Here is an 18,831-nt window from a genome sequence, read left to right as displayed (position 1 = left end):
TCTTATCTTCAGCACACCTGGGTCGTGTTATCTAGAACCTTCTGCCCTCTTCTGGAGTGTGTGTATGTGTTTTCACACTGCTTCTTAGCAAGCATTTTGACTGAATTTCTTCTTAAAAGCCTTATTGAGATTTTATTTTATGTGTATGAGTGCTTGCCTGTCTGCCTGTCAGTATGTACCACACGGGAGCTTGATGCCCTGGGAAGAGGACATCAGGTCCCCTGGAATGGAATTACAGACAGTTGTGAGCTGCTGTGTGGGTGCTGGGAACTGAATCAGGACCTCTGGAAGAGCAGTCGGTGCTCTTAACCACTGAGCCATCTCTCCAGCCTGATTCTCTGCTTTAACCCTCATTTCTACCCTGCTGGTTACCTCATTCCTCAGTACGCTAACGTACGTCTGGAGATTGTTTTTTTTTTTAAGTTTTATTTTTTTCTCTCCAGTTGTCCCTTATGACTCTGCACAGTGAAGAAGATCGCTTTTTAGTTTTGTTTGTAGTTGTGTGGGGAGTCAGGCATGTGCACGTGAATGTGTTTTGGCCACAGAAGCAAGTGATTCTCTGGAGCTGAAGTTACAGTTGTCTGTGAGCCGCCTTAACTTGACTCCTCTGGAAGGGCAACATGTGCTGTTCTCTGCTGAGCCAATCCCTCCAACCTCATCTGGAGACTTTTTACCGGGCCGTGGAGTATGTGTGTGTTTGCTAACTTCATTTTGACTGATTCTCCTCTTTCATAGGGGGTCATGAGCTACGTGTTGCCAGTTTCTAAGATGGGGTTGCTCTTCCTGTTCCCCTCAGCTGCCTGCTCTCCGGCAGGGCTTTGCCTGAGTTCATTCTTCTGCAGTTGTGCTAGCGGAGTCTCAGGAATGTAGAGACAGGCGCCTGTGTCCCAATGCCATCTTTACCTGGAGGTTCAGGCTGTACAGTTGGGCTCATGAAGCTGCCAGACATCTGTGTGTGTGGAAACGAAAGGAGTGGACTCTGCTTCTTTTTAGCTGGTAGTGGCCGCTGTGCTGATGTTCTGGCCACGTTTGTCTGACTGTGACGGGTTTCGGTGGCCGACTACCTGTGGAACTTCAGCTCTTACAATTTGATTTTAGCTGTCAGTTTTGACATTTCAGATTGAGAAACCAACTCTGAAGTAATTTGTTTTCATTTTTTGATTAGAGGATGATTTTGGACCTTTTTTTTTTTTTTAAGGCTTTACATAGTTTCGTTGGAGTTTATGTGTGCAGTATTTTGTCTAAAGGGTCTGTTCTTTTCCCTAACTGCCATCTTGAATTGGGGCTCACAGAGGGATGAGTTGCACAATATTTATCTGCTCGGATGTTTCTCCTTTTTTCAGATGTAATATACCGCTTGCTGGAGCATTGTGGGTATTTAATTAGCATAGGTGAGCCACAGCATTGTGACATCTTTCTGTCTAAAAGATAGGGACACTTCATAATGTTGCCACTTGATGGCACCAGAAAAATAAAAATCGTTGCCTCACAATGTAGAAATGCAGATCAGCAAGCGACAAAGACACATTCAGTTGCTATTTGTTCAGCCAGTTAGAGTGGGGTTGTATATCAGACTCGCTGCGAAGTGCACTGAGCGTCTGTCTAAAGTCCAGTTAGCTGTCTAAGCCGTTTCTGTCTTTCTGTGCACGTGTGTCCGAAACCACAGTGTCCCGTCTGCTCCTGATAAGGTTTCATTGTTAACCCGCCATCCTGAAAGAGAGCAGTTGACCCACTGCCCTTAGCATCACAGAGTTTTCTCACTGTGGATGACTTTATTCAGACAAACTGCAGGAACCTCAGCTACTGCCTTCTAGTTTTTTGTTTTCTTTTCTCACTCAGCTTCCGTCTCTGGAATTCTGATTCTTTATAAGGAATATGTGCTTCAGACCATGCTGTTTTGCACGTGGCAATGTGTAAAGTGTGACGTCAGAGCAGTGAGCGCAGTCCCAGGACTCTGCAGAGGTGCAGTGCTCACCGCCACAGGGCCTTGTCCTTGGGGCTCCAGCTTGTACTTGGTTTGACATTCATGCTCAGGAAAGATCCCTCCTTGGGGAAGGTTTATTCTGGTGTGACAAAATGTTACTGGATGTTTCCAGAGTCAGTGAATCTACAAATAAAGAACCTACTGCCTAGCTCTTTCTAGGCAGTTGTTCTCATGACTGGTTTGGGTCTACATGCTTTGTGGTGGTTGTTTCTGGGCCTCTGGTAATCCAGGGGGTCTTCTATGAAGAAGCCTGCAGGTTTTGTCTGTGGTTCTCACAGGCTGGAAGCCTGCAGGTCGTCGTAGAGCTGTTGGAAATGCTTTTTATTTATTTATTTTTACCAACTAGCATCTTCACGCTGGAGACTAATACAAGCATTGTGGTGCAGACCTGCCTGTCAGCAGTAAGCACTTCCTGCTATGGGGGCCTTTGCCCTCTGTGACCCTGACTTTCCTGGAGATGGTTTGCAAAAGGAAGGAAGTACTTTTTTTCTAGACTCAGGTTGCTATGGATTTAAAAGAGAAAGTCTGAAAGTCAAGGTTGTGGGAATGAACTTGAACCTGTGTGGAGAATGGGTAGTCCATTCCAAACCATCCTTCCGTGTCCCCTGCGTCCTCAGAGTGACCTTGTTGGGAGAGTTAGGATAATACAGCATGGCAAACCATTGGCAAAAGGCATTAATGGGTTGTTTAAGCAGCAGCGGCGGCGGCAGCCTGTCCTATGTTAAATACCTCTCACAGTATCAGTGTTTTTCTTATGCTATTTTTAATTTTCAGGAGAGCCAAAGCCAAATTCTAGCTAGTCATACTGGGCGTTGTCTAGGGACACTGAAATTTAGAGGATGCAGATAGTTAATACAATGACCCTAAATCTTGGCTCTTACTTAGCAATAATAATTTGACATTTCAAAATCTGCCAGATGTCAAGCATTATTCCTATACTTTCCCATGGTCCCCTGGGAGCCACAGAGCTGGTCTTGCTGCCTTTAACTGATGTCTCGTGGTTGCCAGACTGGCATGTTGACTCCTCCTGGAGGTGAGGAGGCCGAGGCCTAGTGGAGTTGTGCTGTATTGGTTGGGACAGTGATGTTGAGCTGGGGTTCAGTCTAGGCTTTTCCACATATAAACCTTGTTTCCTGGCTGTCATGTTGCATAGTACCGTGTGACAGTGGCATTCCTCAGCCCCTTGCCTCCCGGTCTATGAACATCATGATGTGGAGGCTCAAGTTCGGTGCGTGCTGAACTTGACTGCACATCCCTTCCTTTTCCACCTCCTGTTCCTCGTTCCTTCAAGCTTCCAGGTAATCATCCCACAAGCAATGTTTACATGTGTGTGCCATGCATGGGCAGAGTGAATTACGTCATGATTGTGATGGCTCTTTCTGCTGCATGTGTCTGGGGTGCGTGGTGACACGGTGTACATCTCGTGATGAGTCATGTGTGTGTGGTGCGTGGTGACACGGTGTACATCTCGTGATGAGTCACGTGTGTGTGGTGACACGGTGTACATCTTGTGATGAGTCACGTGTGTGTGGTGCGTGGTGACACAGTGTACATCTCGTGATGAGTCACGTGTGTGTGGTGCGTGGTGACACGGTGTACATCTCGTGATGAGTCACGTGTGTGTGGTGCGTGGTGACACGGTGTACATCTCGTGATGAGTCACGTGTGTGTGGTGCGTGGTGACACGGTGTACATCTCGTGATGAGTCACGTGTGTGTGGTGCGTGGTGACACAGTGTACATCTCGTGATGAGTCACGTGTGTGTGGTGACACGGTGTACATCTCGTGATGAGTCACGTGTGTGTGGTGTGTGGTGACACGGTGTACATCTCGTGATGAGTCACGTGTGCGTGGTGACACAGTGTACATCTCGTGATGAGTCACGTGTGTGTGGTGTGTGGTGACACGGTGTACATCTCGTGATGAGTCACGTGTGCGTGGTGACACGGTGTACATCTCGTGATGAGTCACGTGTGCGTGGTGACACGGTGTACATCTCGTGATGAGTCACGTGTGTGTGGTGACACGGTGTACATCTCGTGATGAGTCACGTGTGTGTGGTGCTTGGTGACACAGTGTACATCTCGTGATGAGTCACGTGTGTGTGGTGACACGGTGTACATCTCGTGATGAGTCACGTGTGTGTGGTGACACGGTGTACATCTCGTGATGAGTCTTCTGTCCAGCTACACCTGTTTTTCAGGGACTTGGTGGCAATGCCACAGTTGTTCCCTCTTTCCTTCTCCATATTCCCTTTCCTTTGATATCTCCAGTACACATTATGAAAATTTATCATGAAAATATCTCCAGAGCTATTGTTGATATGTATTTTGTCTTTGGAAATTCTGTTGATGTTTGTCACCAGTGCGACTGGTTCTAATGTTATGACTTAGCTTAGAGACTCAATCCACTTTCTGCGGTTTTCATTCTGGCAAAAGCTGTAATAGCAATGCCCAGCCTTTCCCACAGTGCACACCACCCCAGTTAGACTATGACTGTGCCCCATGCTGTACCATTTGTCTCTCCCTAATGCTGCCTCTCTTCCTAGAAGAAAACATGAACTCATATGTACTTTGGGCCACTGTTGAGTCACCAGGCAGGCTCTAAATGAAGCTATGTGTCAAGTGGCTGGTTTTAAGACATGCCTGGGCCTTGCTGATGGGGCTGCACTGTCAGCCATGCTCAGGTGCTATATGAAGCAGCTGCGGTCATTGGTTCTTCCCTTTGATGAGAGTTGCTCACACATCTGGAAACCTGTGGATTACCATGTTTGTTTTAAAGTGGACAGACAGACAGGACAGGCAGGACAGTGTGGGTCTGATGGAGGGAGGCAAGGCACTCTGTTGTCATTGGATCTTAGACATGGAGAATGCAATTTTAACCCGAGTTACTTGTCTTTCCCATTAGTGCTGTTAACATCATATAACGGACGCGTTTTCTAGTTCACTTTTCTTTAACTTCAGAACATGTGTTTTTGCCCATGCATGTGTCTTGTTTGGGAAGGGGTCTCTCGTTCACTGCTGCAGAAGCTAGGGTGGTTGGGCACCTGGTGACAGGGATGCTCTTGCTCCCACTGTTTTCCCGTGGTGTTCTGGGATTGCACATATACACTGTTGCCTCTGGCTGTATGTGGGTGCTGGGCTTCTGAACTCTGATTCTTACTCTTGCATGGCATACATTTTATCCACTTAATGATTTCTTCAGCCCCTGTTGTTGTGTTTTTGGTACAGGATCTTTGTTGGTCCAGAAATCCCTGTGCTAACCAGGCTCTCTGTCTTGTGAGTGCTGGGGTTACTGGTGTGCACCACAATACCTGGGTTTGGAAAGAATGTTTTGAGATAGTGCGATGTCTTCTAATTCAATGCTGTCTCTCCTTTTTATTTACAAACCTTTTTTTTAAAGATTTATTTATTTATTATGTATGCAACATTCTGCCTGCATGTATGCCCACACGCCAGAAGAGGGCGCCAGATCTCATCACAGATGAATGTGAGCCACCATATGGTTGCTGGGAATTGAACTCAGGACCTCTGGAAGAGCAGTCAGTGCTCTTAACCACTGAGCCATCTCTCCAGCCCCTTACAAACCTTCTTTTCCAGTATAATTTTGACTCTGGGTCACCTTGTAACCCCTTATAAGCATAGGTATTTTGCATTTCTATAACAGACAGTTTTGGTTTTGATAGGAATTACTTAGGGTTCTGTAAGTGATTCTGGGCTGTCCTCTCTTGACAGTATAGGTCAGCTTCATTCTGGACTGGGAGGTCTCCCACTGTCTCAGTTCCTCTGCTTTCTGCAGGCAAGGTTTTACTGTTTTTAGTGAGGAGGCTTTTATTTCTGCCTGGAGTTCCTTCCTGGAAACTTCTTGCTTTGGGATTCGCTTTGGGATGCTCTTCTTATGAATGGGATTACGTGTGTGTGTGTGTGTGTGTGTGTGTGTGTGTGTATGTGTGTGTGTTCATTGTTGGTGAGTGCAGGTTCAACTGGCTCTCTGTGTTGTTCTCTCCAGCATCTTGTTGAACTGGCTTGCTCCCTCGTGGACTGTTGGGCGTCAGCACACACACACGTGTGACTGTGGACTGTTGGACATAAGCACACGCACACGTGTGACTGTGGACTGTTGGGCGTCAGCACACACACATGTGTGACTGTGGACTGTTGCACACGCACACGTGTGACTGTGGACTGTTGGGCGTCAGCACACGCACACGTGTGACTGTGGACTGTTGGGCGTCAGCACACACACACGTGTGACTGTGGACTGTTGGACATAAGCACACACACGTGTGACTGTGGACTGTTGGGCATCAGCACACACACGTGTGACTGTGGACTGTTGCACATGCACACGTGTGAAAATGGTGCTCTATTTGTGACAAAGCAGCTCTTCCTGTTATTCAGGTGTGTCACGCTCTGGCTCAACCTTGTGAGCTGGCAGTGTTGACTCTTTTTCTCTTTTGCTTTTTGCTCTTTTGGGGGGCACACCATCTAGCTCCCAAATAAAACAAAGGCGTATTCTTTTTTATAAATGCCTGGCCTTAGCTTGGCTTGTTTCTTGCCAACTTTTCATAAATTATCCAGGCTCCCTTTTGCCTCAGGGCTTTTATCTTTCTCTTCTTTAATCTTCCTTTCACTCTTGTGTCTTGCTGTGTAGCTGGGTGGCTGCCCTGACACCCTCTTCTCCGTGTTCTCATCCTCCCCTTCCTTCTTACTCCTTCTGTTTACTCTCTCAGCCTATCAGCCTCACCTGTCCTTGCTCCTGCCTTGCTCTTGATCATTCAGCTCTTTATTAGACACCGGTGTTTAACACAGGCAAAAAAATCACAGCTTCACAGAGTTAAACAAAAGCCACACACCTTAAGATAATACCCTTGACACGGAGTTTTTAGAAGGCAGTTGACCTTGGGCCCCCTGGCCTTGGGGAGCGTCTCACCTTCCCAGAGGTTCATCTGTGCAGATGCTGCAGAGCCCCTCCTGGGTCTCACTTTTTTCCATCATGCCTTGGAAACCAATAGCTGTCACTTCCACTCAGTTGCTTCACTAACATGCTCCTCGCGCTCATTCCCTTCTGTTGGCTGTGCTAGGCCTAAATCCTTGCCACGAGATTCGTGCTGTGATGTCAGTCACGCTGTGGTTTTTCTTTTTCTTTTGTTCATCTTTTAATATGATTGGGAAAGAGATATTTTCAGGAAATAGTATTATTAAACAAATTTAGGTATTTTCTAATGTGAAATTCTGTAGTTTCTTTTAAACTCTAAAATAAAGATTGTACTCTTCCCTATAATTCAGTAAATTGCCTTAATTGAGTTTTTCAGGTCTTAGCTGCTTGCAGCTGCCTGGAAGAATTTGAAAGCGCTGAATTAAGACTGAAATCGCAAAGATCTGAGCAGGTGGATGCCGCTCCTCTCCTCTGCCTTCGCACCACCAGCATGCCATTTTCCCTCTGCTCAGGCAGGGGTAGCAGGGAGCCAGCAAAGGCATTGGGAGGCAGTGAGCTCAGAGGACTTTGTGTAGGTTTGTAGAATACCTGATCCTGCTCTCCGTGCTCCCACGTGAAGCTTCACCTCTCAGGGGACCCTCTGTGCCTCAGCTACTGCTCTCAGACCTTGTGTTAGACAGGACTTTTCAGTTATGGGTGACGCCACCCTTAGCGACCCAAGCCGTTCCCATAGAAAGGAGTGTTAGTCCGGAGGCGTGCCTGGCTGTGTGGCGTCTGAGGAAAGATGAGCTGGCTGCATCCTTTGCATTGCCTTCTCTGCATACACTGCACTCACCGTGTTTCTTGTTCAGGGTGGATCCTGGTGACCATGGGGGAAGAGGGTATCTTCCTTCATGGTTTAAATAAATGCCCAGATTTACTGGCCTGGTATGGTCATGTGCCCTCACTTGTTTTCCTAACTTGGTAAGGGACAGTCATCCTGGTGTGCTGGGGTAGACTTGTCCTTGGTTGTTGGACACCTCCTGCTGGATAATAGAACTATCGAATGTGGGAAGAGTGGGCTAGCAGCAGGGGAAGAAAAACCAACTGATGTGGCACCCTCTCTCATCCTCCGGGAGACACACACCCTCTGCTCATACTCCAGGGGGACACACACCCTCTCTCACACTCCAGGGGGACACACACCCTCTGCTCACACTCCAGGGGGACACACACCCTCTCTCATCCTCCAAGGACACACACCCTCTCTCATCCTCCAGGGACACACACCCTCTCGCATCCTCCGGGGGACACACACCCTTTCTCATCCTCCAGGGACACACAACCTCTCTCATCCTCCGGGGGACACACAACCTCTCTCATCCTCCGGGGGACACACAACCTCTCTCATCCTCCAGGGGGACACACAACCTCTCTCATACTCCAGGGGACACACACCCTCTTTCACACTCCAGGGGGACACACACCCTCTCTCATCCTCCAGGGGGACACACACCCTCTCTCACACTCCAGGGGGACACACACCCTTTGCTCACACTCCAGGGGGACACACACCCTCTCTCATCCTCCAGGGGGACACACACCCTCTCTCATACTCCAGGGGGACACACACCTTCTGCTCACACTCCAGGGGACACACACCCTCTCTCATCCTCCAGGGGGACACACACCCTCTCTCATACTCTAGGGGGACACACACCCTCTCTCATACTCCAGGGGGACACACACCTTCTGCTCACACTCCAGGGGACACACACCCTCTCTCATACTCCAGGGGGACACACACCTTCTGCTCACACTCCAGAAGGACACACACTCTCTGCTCACACTCCAGGGGGACACACACCCTCTCTCATCCTCCAGGGACACACAACTTCTCTCATCCTCCGGGGGACACACAACCTCTCTCATCCTCTGGGGGACACACAACCTCTCTCATCCTCCAGGGACACACAACCTCTCTCATCCTCCAGGGGGACACACAACCTCTCTCATCCTCCAGGGACACACAACCTCTCTCATCCTCCAGGGGGACACACAACCTCTCTCATCCTCCAGGGGGACACACACCCTCTCTCATACTCCAGGGGACACACACCCTCTTTCACACTCCAGGGGGACACACACCCTCTCTCACACTCCAGGGGGACACACACCCTTTGCTCACACTCCAGGGGGACACACACCCTCTCTCATCCTCCAGGGGGACACACACCCTCTCTCATACTCCAGGGGGACACACACCTTCTGCTCACACTCCAGGGGACACACACCCTCTCTCATCCTCCAGGGGGACACACACCCTCTCTCATACTCCAGGGGGACACACACCCTCTCTCATACTCCAGGGGGACACACACCTTCTGCTCATACTCCAGGGGACACACACCCTCTCTCACACTCCAGGGGACACACACCCTCTCTCACACTTCAGGGGGACATGCACCCTCTGCTCACCCTCCAGGGGCACACGCACCCTGTGTGTACCCTCCTGGTAGTTGTTGTTATATGTATTATTATTTCTTCAGCTGCCTGTGTTAAAAGGTTGTTTCTTTTATTTTTAATTACCTGTGCGAGAGTTGGTTCTCTCCTACCGTGTGGGTTTTGGGGTCAAACTCAGGGTGTCAAGATTGGGAGCAAGCACCTTTACTCTCTGAGCCTGTATTAGTTGTTTATGTGTTTTCTCTTATGAGTTCTTAGACTATAATTACCTAGAGAATAGGTAACTCTTTTGAAAAATTTGAAGTGTGATTATATGTTCAGAAAAGTATGTAAGGCCGTGGCTCTGTATTTCCGCACACAGAAAAGTCCCTTAGAACTGAAAACTGTACTGTGCAGCACTTGACAGCGTCCTCAAGTGTCCCCAGGCCCCCTCCCAGCTGCTCCTGGGACACTTGCTGTTCAGCTGTCTTCATGCAAGGGTAGTGTCTGCTCTTTCCTTCTGGGTCCTTGCAGGGATGGGGCTTGTGGTGGAGGTCTGCTTCCCCTGGCTTTGCCCTAGGGGCCAGCATCTTGTTTCTCTGTGATTAGTTAGCTTCTGCAGAATCCTTGATGGCATCCTGATGTGGGAGTGTCATATATCAATCTGTTGATTTCATTGGTTAAGCAATAAAGAAACTGCTTGGCTGGCCCTCATAGGTTAAAACATAGGTGGGAGGAGTAAACAGAACAGAATGCTGGGAGGAAGAGGAAGTGAGCTCAGACTGACAGCTCTGCTCTCTGGAGCAGAGATGCCATGCCCCGCTCCCGGGCAGACACAAGCGATGAAGCTCCGACCCAGGATGGACGTAGGCTAGAATCTTCCCGGTAAGACCGGTGCTCACAGTTTATTAGAGATGGGTTGATTGGGATATCAGAATTAGCCAGGAAGGGCTAGAGCTAAAGGGCCAAGCAGTGTTTAAATGAAACAATTTGTGTGTTGTTATTTCGGGGCATAAGCTAGCCATGTGGGCGGCCGGGTGCCGGGGACGCAGCCCTGCCGCCCCTGTCACTACAGCATCCTTCTTTCCCTCACCTCTTCCCGACTACAGCATCCTTCTTTCCCTCACCTCTTCCCGACTACAGCATCCTTCTTTCCCTCACCTCTTCCCGACTACAGCATCCTTCTTTCCCTCACCTCTTCCCGACTACAGCATCCTTCTTTCCCTCACCTCTTCCCGACTACAGCATTCTTCTTTCCCTCACCTCTTCCCGACTACAGCATCCTTCTTTCCCTCACCTCTTCCCGACTACAGCATCCTTCTTTCCCTCACCTCTTCCCGACTACAGCATCCTTCTTTCCCTCACCTCTTCCCGAGCTCATTGCGCACTGGTTAGTTTCTGTCAACTTGACAGAAGCTGGCGTTGTTGGCAGAGAGAGCCTGAGCTGAGGAACTGCCTCTGTCAGGTTGATAGAAGCTGGAGTTGTTGGCAGAGAGAGCCTGAGCTGAGGAACTGCCTCTGTCAGGTTGGCATTTTCCTGTTTGAGGATTTATATGAGAGGGGCTGCTACCTCTGGGCCAGTGGTCCTGGGTAGTGTAGGGAAGTGGGCTGCGGAGAGCAAGCCAGCAGCAAGCAGTGCTCCTCAGGGTCTCTGCTTTGGTTCCTGCTTCCAGTTCCTGCCCTGGCTTTACCTGATAGTGGGCCCTGACTCTGAAGTATAGGCTGAATAAACCCTTTCCTCTCTGAGGTGCTCTTGGTCATGGCGTTCACTGCAGCCACAGGACATAGACTCAGATACCCCTTTTCAGCACGGTTGCTGCTTCCCAGGTTTTTTTTTGTTGTTGTTGTTTTGTTTTTGAGACAAGGTTTCTCTGTGTAGCACTGGCTGTCCTGGAACTTGCTCTGTAGACCAGGCTGATCTTGAACTCTCACATATCTGCCTGCCTCTGCCTCCCAAGTTCTGGGATTAAAGACATGCGCCACCACTGCCTGGGAGAACCCCATTTGAGGTTCTGTTCACCTTGAAGCCTTCTCTGTAGACTTCTCTAGCTCCCAAGTCCCGCTTCATGTGTAGCCATGTTGGCGTTGGTAGGACAGCCTTTCTGGGTTTTTCTGATGGCCTAGTGCCCTTTATGTATTTTTCTTCAAGGAATCACGTAAGTTTTTCTCCTGTGTGTCTCCACTCCATAGGACTGTGGCAGGGGTCCTGGAAGCTCTGTTGGCCTTGGCTTATTTCACTATTTGCAGATATTCTGAGCATCTGGGTCGTATATGGATCTATGTTTTATGTTTTGAGAGGTTTTGTGGGGAGAGGAGTAGGGTATCTGCATGTGTTCTCCAAGTCTGAGTGTTCAGCGTTATCAGTTGGGATTCATGTTGTATATTTGATGCTACTATTTACCTGTGATTTGTCTGTGCATATTTTTATTTTTCGTATGTATATATGCGATGCATTCCAAGGTAAAATTTCAACATGATGGCCTTTTATCCTGTGACTTCCATGACCAGAACAGGGGGTCTCTCTACATGTGATGGATCTGCGAAGAGCTGTGGAGGGAAGGTTTACTAGTGGACTCCACTCGACAGCTGTAAAGAGGACGCACTGCTCCTTCTGCCGATCTTGTTGTTCTTGTCAAGCAATTTGCTGTTTCACATGATTGTTAAAATTAAATATATCTTCGTGCCCTCTAAGGTTGAATCCCTAGCGTTACACATTAGGTAGGCGGGGTGTCTGCCACTGAGCTGCAACCGAACGGGATGTGATAGAACTATTCAGTGACAATTAAACCGTTATTTTTACTGTCCCTTAGGTGGGGAAGATCACAAGGTCAGTAAAATGTTGGTGTAAAAATTGTCTTGAATGAGTTTAGAGCAGTGACAGCTCTTCCCCCAGAAGAGGAAACGCTCTGTGGGGGACAGCGAAGGACAAGACCAAGGAGAGAGAGTAGAGAACAGAGATAAAGAACCCTAACTTGGGTTTCCTTGAATCCCTACTTGAGGGAGAGTAGTGGCCTGGCCTGCACATGGATAAAGGTTCTTCTTACCATGTCAGGAAGCATGACTGGAAAACATGATGAGGAGCTGCAGGCAGGCCAGGCCAGGCTGTGGTGATGTCCTTTTGAATGGCGTGATCTCGTCATGAAGGGGCCGAGTGTAGTGCAGTCCAGCAGAGAAGGCAGCCAGTTCCCTGTCCTGGTAGTCTCTGCAGCAGACATGGGGGAAATCTCATTCTGGACTGGAGGACTGGCTCAAGAATTCAGTGCTCCTGATTTGAACTGGGCCCTCGGTCTCCAGCATCAGTTTGTTACCTCATGTCCTGCGAGCAGTGGCTCTTTCACCCAGCTTCTGCCTCAGGAGCCATCTCCGTTACCTCAGTGACAGTGGAGATTTCTAGTTCCTCAGCTGACCCACTGCTCTGCCAGCTCCCGCTTCACTTTAAGGTAATGGGACTTCATCTACAGGCTTCTTGGACTCCTTGCTAATCTCAGGATTATGTGACTTGAGTATCGAGCTACAATAGCATTAGACAATAGTAACGCAACCTAAGTCACACGCAGTCTTGGAGTTTCTTTCAGTTGTCACATTAAGTATAGTGCACACTGTGTGTGCGTACACCTGCAGTGTGTGTGTGGGTGGAGTGTGTGCTTCCCTCTCCCCAGTTTCTACTGCTGGCTCACCTGGGTAACAGGGACTCTCTCTTTCTCTGCCTGCCTGCCTGCCTGCCTGCCTGCCTGCCTGCCTGCCTATCTATCTATCTATCTATCTATCTATCTATCTATCTATCTATCTATCTTCCTGAAGCAAAATATCGCACATTAGTGGAAGCCCATGCATGGTTCCTGAGAAGTGGGGCCCGAAAGAGGCTTGGCTCGTGAGTTCTTTGATTCTGGACCTGTGCTTCCCTAGGCTGTGGCTCAGAATTCTGAGCTGAAGAGGCACAGTTGAACCACTGGGAAAACCAGTGCTGAGTCCTGTGTGCTTTGTTTGGAGAGACGGTCACTGCAGTGATGGCAGACTGTACCCTGGGGTACTCAACACTCTGAGCAATGCATACTGATGGGGAAGTCACCACTGAGGGAGCAGGAAGCCTCTCTCATGGATGTTGTACAGAGCTGAGAGGAGCATCTGCTGCAGAGAGACAGGCAGCCTGACTAATTCAACCATGGGCATGGGGCAGGAAGCTGAGAAGGAGTGAAGGTGTATAGGTGTGTAACTGCTTGTAGTCTTAAAATAGACTGAAGAATTAAAAATATATCCAAAACCCAACAAGGAAAAGTTCACAGTGGCTAAGTGCCGGTAAAACAGCATTCATTCAAAGAAGCAGGGAAATGGACTTAAGAAAAAAGTGAAGTCCCCCAGGGCAGGGACATAGGTGGGGGGATCATCACACAGGGATTTATTATAGATGTTCACTGTGTGAGGAAAGTTAGGCAGAAGCAGGAATTACAGAATGTCCAAAGGGAATCAGAGATGAGAGCTACACTATCAGAACACTATCTCTGTGTGTGTGTGTGTGTGTGTGTGTGTGTGCGCGCGCGCACGCGCGCATGTGTGTGTGCTTGTGAAGGACTGCCCATTTGTGAGGATGAGTAGATCCTGGGCTCTCTGTGGCCCGGGACCAGTGTGCAGCTTTTAAGATCCCAGGGATATTGAGGTGGTGGTGGGGTGTACCATGGTTGTCTTGCTCCTCCGTGTTGGTTTCAGCATCCTCACGACCTTGAAGTTTGACTGGAGACACAGGTGGCTGTGTCCTCACAGCTACTGTCTATTGCGTTAGGTGGGAGCAGGTGGAAGTGGCTTCGTGTTAGACACCGCAGACCTTCTCTCTTACTGCAGCGCGCACACACCTTAGTTCTCGTGTGTCCCGTCAGTGTCTAGAGATGATGCTTTAGGTCATTCTGTATTGTTTTCTCTGGGAAGAGCTTCTGCCAAGTTGACCCCACCCCCGATATTCTGGAAGCCTGTCCTCTCTTCAATAACAACTTCAGAATTATTTTTAACAACTTCTGTTCTTATAGATTATAACCCATTCTCCTCTTCTTACAACCTGGACGATCTGTGTGAATGCTTGCACATGTTTGCATGTATGTGTGTGTGTATGTGTGTGTGTGTGTGCAGACCAGACGCTGATGTCCTCAGTCTCCTTCCATTTAATGTGCAGAGGCAGGGTCTCCTCTGGAACTCAGAGTGCATGTGCAGGCTTGTCTAGTGGGCCCTCTTGCCCCAGGATCCTCTGGCTTGGCTCTTCAGTGCTGAGATTATAGGCGATCTACTACACGCACTCCAAGTTTATGTGGGGATTTGTATTCTGTCTCTGTGTTTGTCCAGCAAGTGGTTTATCTACTGAGCCTTATACCAGGCCTTCTGAGTGAGCTATTAAAGATGGACTTATTGATTTTAGGACACATCCGGTTGCTGTGGCCAAGGCTGTGCAGTGGGCTTCTAGTTCCCTCCCCAGACTTATCTGGAGTCAGGCCCTGTCACTTGCTCAGCTTCAGCCACAGAGACTTGCAGTTCCTGGGAAGCACTGAGGTCTTTGCGTGCTGGGCTTCCATGTGGCTGTGCTTGGGCTCTGCCATTGTGCCCCTCAGCTGGTTGACTCCTGCTCAGCTCTAGTGGCCTTCCTGCAGCAAGGCTTGCTCAGTTCTGCTCAGACGGGAACCCCTCTCCTGAACTCTCTTTGAGGTCTGCACCCTTTGGTTGTATTCATGGTGGATTCCTGTGCTGTCAGTCCTGAGGGGGTCTGTTTGTCCTGTCTGCAGGGCCCTTAAGGCAAGTGGTCTGTTTGTCCATCCTTGTCTTCTAAGGCATGCCTAGTACATAAGACATTCTCTGAATGTATGTCTGCGTACGAGAATCGTTCTGTCCTCTGTGTGAGTAGGCAGGCGTCTGGCGAGAGGAGCTGACACATGAGGAAGGCAGCAGTGAGCCGAATCCTCAAGACTGTGCCAGCAGCCAGCAGGCAGGAGTGAGTTTGAGAGTACTAGAGGAGTTTAAATACCCCCCGGATGTCATTGGCCCCCCATCATTTGATGGGGTGAGAGTCCAGCTGTTGAAGTGCATTAGTTACATGTGTTATTACATTTATATTCTAGCTTGTTAAGTCGCGGAGGTCTAGCCTTCCCATATACTGCCTTGCTCCCTTTTGCACCTTGATCATGTGCCTCCTGCAACCCTGGAACTGGACTCTGCCTTATTTCTTCAGACTCCCGCAGTAAGTCCCTCTAACAGACCTGGCAGCTGGGCAGCTGTCGTTTGCTTGGCTATGACATTTCTGATCTTTGTGGAAACAGCATGTTGATGGATTCCTGTGGCCCAGCGTGGTTTCTCATGTTCAGGAGAAGCAATGTTGCAGAAATAATCCATTCGCGGGCATAGGAGCAAAGGTTCATTTCAGACATCGATTCTTTATGTCTCTAACAGACAGAGCCTTGTTTGTGAGCGTTTCTGATCGCCACGGCACTGAGCCGCTGTGCTGTGCTCCTGATCACCATGGCACCAAGCCACTGTGCTGTGCTCCTGCCTTGTTTGTCCCCTTTGGGTTTTTATTTCTTTTGAAAATGTATACATATTAATTTATTTTGTGTTTTTGTGTGAACATGTGTGCACATACATATGCATGCATGCGCACACACACACTTGTATATTTATATGCCATGGTGTGAACAAGGAGCTTAGAGGGCAAACTTGGGGAGTAAGTTCTCTGCTCCTGTGGGTCCCAGGGATTGAACTCAGGTCATCAGGTTTGGCGGCGAGTGCCTTTACCTACTGAGCCATCTCACTGGCCCGCCCTTGTTTTTAGACAGGATCTTATATAGCTTAGGCTGGCCTGGGATTTGCAGTGTAGTCCAGGCTGGTGGTGAACTCCCAGGGGTGAGCCCCTACACCCAGCTGTTTTTATTGTTGTCATTTTGTTTCTCTGGGGAGAAGGGGCTGGGAATATTTGTAGAGAATTGTGTTTCTTTTGTAATTTTAGATTTTGTCGCCTGTGGAAACAGCTTCCCATGCTCTGGGCCGTCGGGATCAGTTATGGGGACAGCAGTGAGGAGTGTGGTGTGGTCCCTGTGGATCCACTTGGCGTCCGCTGGCACGGGCACAGCGGGTTTGGGAAGCTCAAGTGCACAGGGTGGGCCCAAGGGCCACTGTGTCACTCAGAAGAGGACAACCTCCAAACTGTTGGCCATAGGGTGGCTTTGCTGGCTGTCTCCTATGGGCTACAGTGGTGGAGTTTCTACAGGGTCACAGCCAGAGGAGGAAAGTCAAGATGTTTACCAGTGTACGCTCCTTGAATCTTCCACTATTTTCATGTCAACTTTTATGCTGAGAGTTTCACGTTCTAATGACAAAATTATTTGCTGGAAATTATAGCTTGGAAAAAGAGCAGAGCTTTCGTACTCGAGCAAAAAGCAAGGTAAAGCGCTGATGTGCACAGTAGCCGTGGAGTTTTATATTCAGACTGTATGAGCAGTACGCAGAGCATCTGAAATCACCACTTGCACATTGCAACAAACACATCATCATCTGCTTAAAAAAGAGTTATAATTACAGTTGACGAAGCATGGACACCATAAAAAATGCATTAGTGTGGCTTGACACATTAATTACCTGTTTTTGCAGATGTTTTTATGTATTGTTGTGTGAACAGTTTACAAAATAATTACAGGAAAGTCATATGGAAAATAAACTAAGTGGGTGGCTTCCCATCTAAATATTTTCATTCATGTGAGTCTGTGTGCGGCACAGCTGCTGTGCAGCGCCAGCCAGGGACAGAGAAGTCCCCAGGGCTGAGCAGGCGACCTCTGTCATCAGCCCAGCACGCTTTCCTGTCTTCAGCCATACAGTTTACAGACGGTCACTTCAGAGAACTGGGTTAATCCCTGTGACTACTAAAGAAATCCTTGATTCAGACTGGGAGAAGTATAAATATCCAGGAATAATGTAAGTCAAATTAAATAAAAAATAAACACAAAACCCCAAGTGGAAAACTACTGTCATTTTAGCAGTTACAGGCTGTTAGGCTCTGTGAGAAAGTCTTAAACGTTAGTTTGTGATTTCTTGCATTAAGAACTGTGACCTGTAACTCGCAGCTTGTTTGTTTTCATCATTAGACGTTGCTGTGTCTAAGTTGCCCAGTTCAGTCTCCCCGGTCTCGTTGAAGTGTGAACCTGCCTTTTCTCAACAGTTAGCGTGCTGCAGTGAGCAATCAGAAGTGAGTGTCATTGGACAAATTGTCAGGTTACGGGGCATGCCTCCTGTGCTTTTACAGGCCACTAAGAAAGGTGTCTTGTACCACTGTGGCTGTCGAGGAGAAGAGGAGGTGGTAGACTTTATTCTACCCACTCGTGGTATGTAATTACTTAGAGTGCCTGTGTTTCTTGTTGATTTGTTTTGACAATTTCAAACAAAATTATGTCAAAATGTCATTTCCCTTTTTAGTGTAATCCTGCTGTTTGGGGACTGTGTTTGTCTAGGTTCCTCTGGGTACATTTCAGCTACTTAAACTGAAGGGACTTTGGTTACACCAAAGCTTACTCGTTTGTGGTTTTTGAGGAGAAAGGCATGCAGGCATAGGCAGGGCTGACAGAGTCTCCTCTAGCTGTCACAGTACAGCCCTCCTCCCCAGCTCTAGTTGGAAAATAAGGGGAAAGTTGGAGAAAGTCATGATTAGCTGTTATAAATGTGTGCCTTTCTAAGTCCTGCAGTCCCGTGTACCTGCCTGGGACACAAGCCATCCTCTCTTCCAGCACGTGTGTGCCGTGTACCTGCCTGGGACACAAGCCACCCTCTTGTCTAGCACGTGTGTGCCGTGTACCTGCCTGGGACACAAGCCACCCTCTCTTCCAGCACGTGTGTGCCGTGTACCTGCCTGACCATCGGTCACTCAGCTTGTTGTGATTGCTAGATTGACTTTTTGGTATTGCAGCAACTTTATGTAGACTTAGCTCTTTTGGAGACCTTGGGTGTCCACTGGATGTCCTGACATTAGTCCTGTGGATAAGGGGGAGGCCACTGTGTTGTTTGTCAGACCTTGGAATGCTGATGCAGTCATTCATCTATGCATTCACTTAGCGATGTTTTATTGAAGTGTCTTCTGCCTGTAGTGCTCTGGGATAGCACCGAGGTGACAGTGTTGCTGGGATGTTGCTAGCATAGTGTCCAGGCCTCACTTCTGTAGGGGCGGGAAGGCCAGGCCAGGGTGCTGCTCAGCCTGAGCTGAGAGAGGTTCAGCTTCATGCTGAAGTAGCTCACAGCGGGTGAACTTCTGTGCGCTGGTTCTGATGGGTACTAGGTCAGTTTGGTTCGTAAGAAGGGGTGCGGTAGAACTGGTGAGGCGGCTGAGCTCAGTGAGGCATTTCCGACAAGCCCGATGGCGTGAGTCCAGTACCCATACCTACATGGTGAACCGAGAGACGTTCTGACCCCTGACTTCTGCCTGTGTACCATGGCACACAGTAAATAAATAAGTGTAACTAAGTAAGATTGTGTTA

General features: G+C 48.7%; 1 protein-coding gene across 6 annotated transcripts in view; it reads left to right on the top strand.

Annotated features, from left to right (window-relative positions):
* Nucleotides 1-18,831, top strand: part of Rps6kc1 (ribosomal protein S6 kinase C1) — a 144,953-nt gene that overhangs the window by 50,625 nt on the left and 75,497 nt on the right. The gene's annotated exons all lie outside the window — the stretch shown is intronic.

This window comes from Microtus oregoni, unplaced genomic scaffold (genome assembly GCF_018167655.1).
Source record: "Microtus oregoni isolate MIOR12 unplaced genomic scaffold, Mior012 000047F_ref0000412, whole genome shotgun sequence".
NCBI classification, from domain to species: domain Eukaryota; kingdom Metazoa; phylum Chordata; class Mammalia; order Rodentia; family Cricetidae; genus Microtus; species Microtus oregoni.
This window is presented reverse-complemented; position numbering and strand designations above follow the sequence as displayed.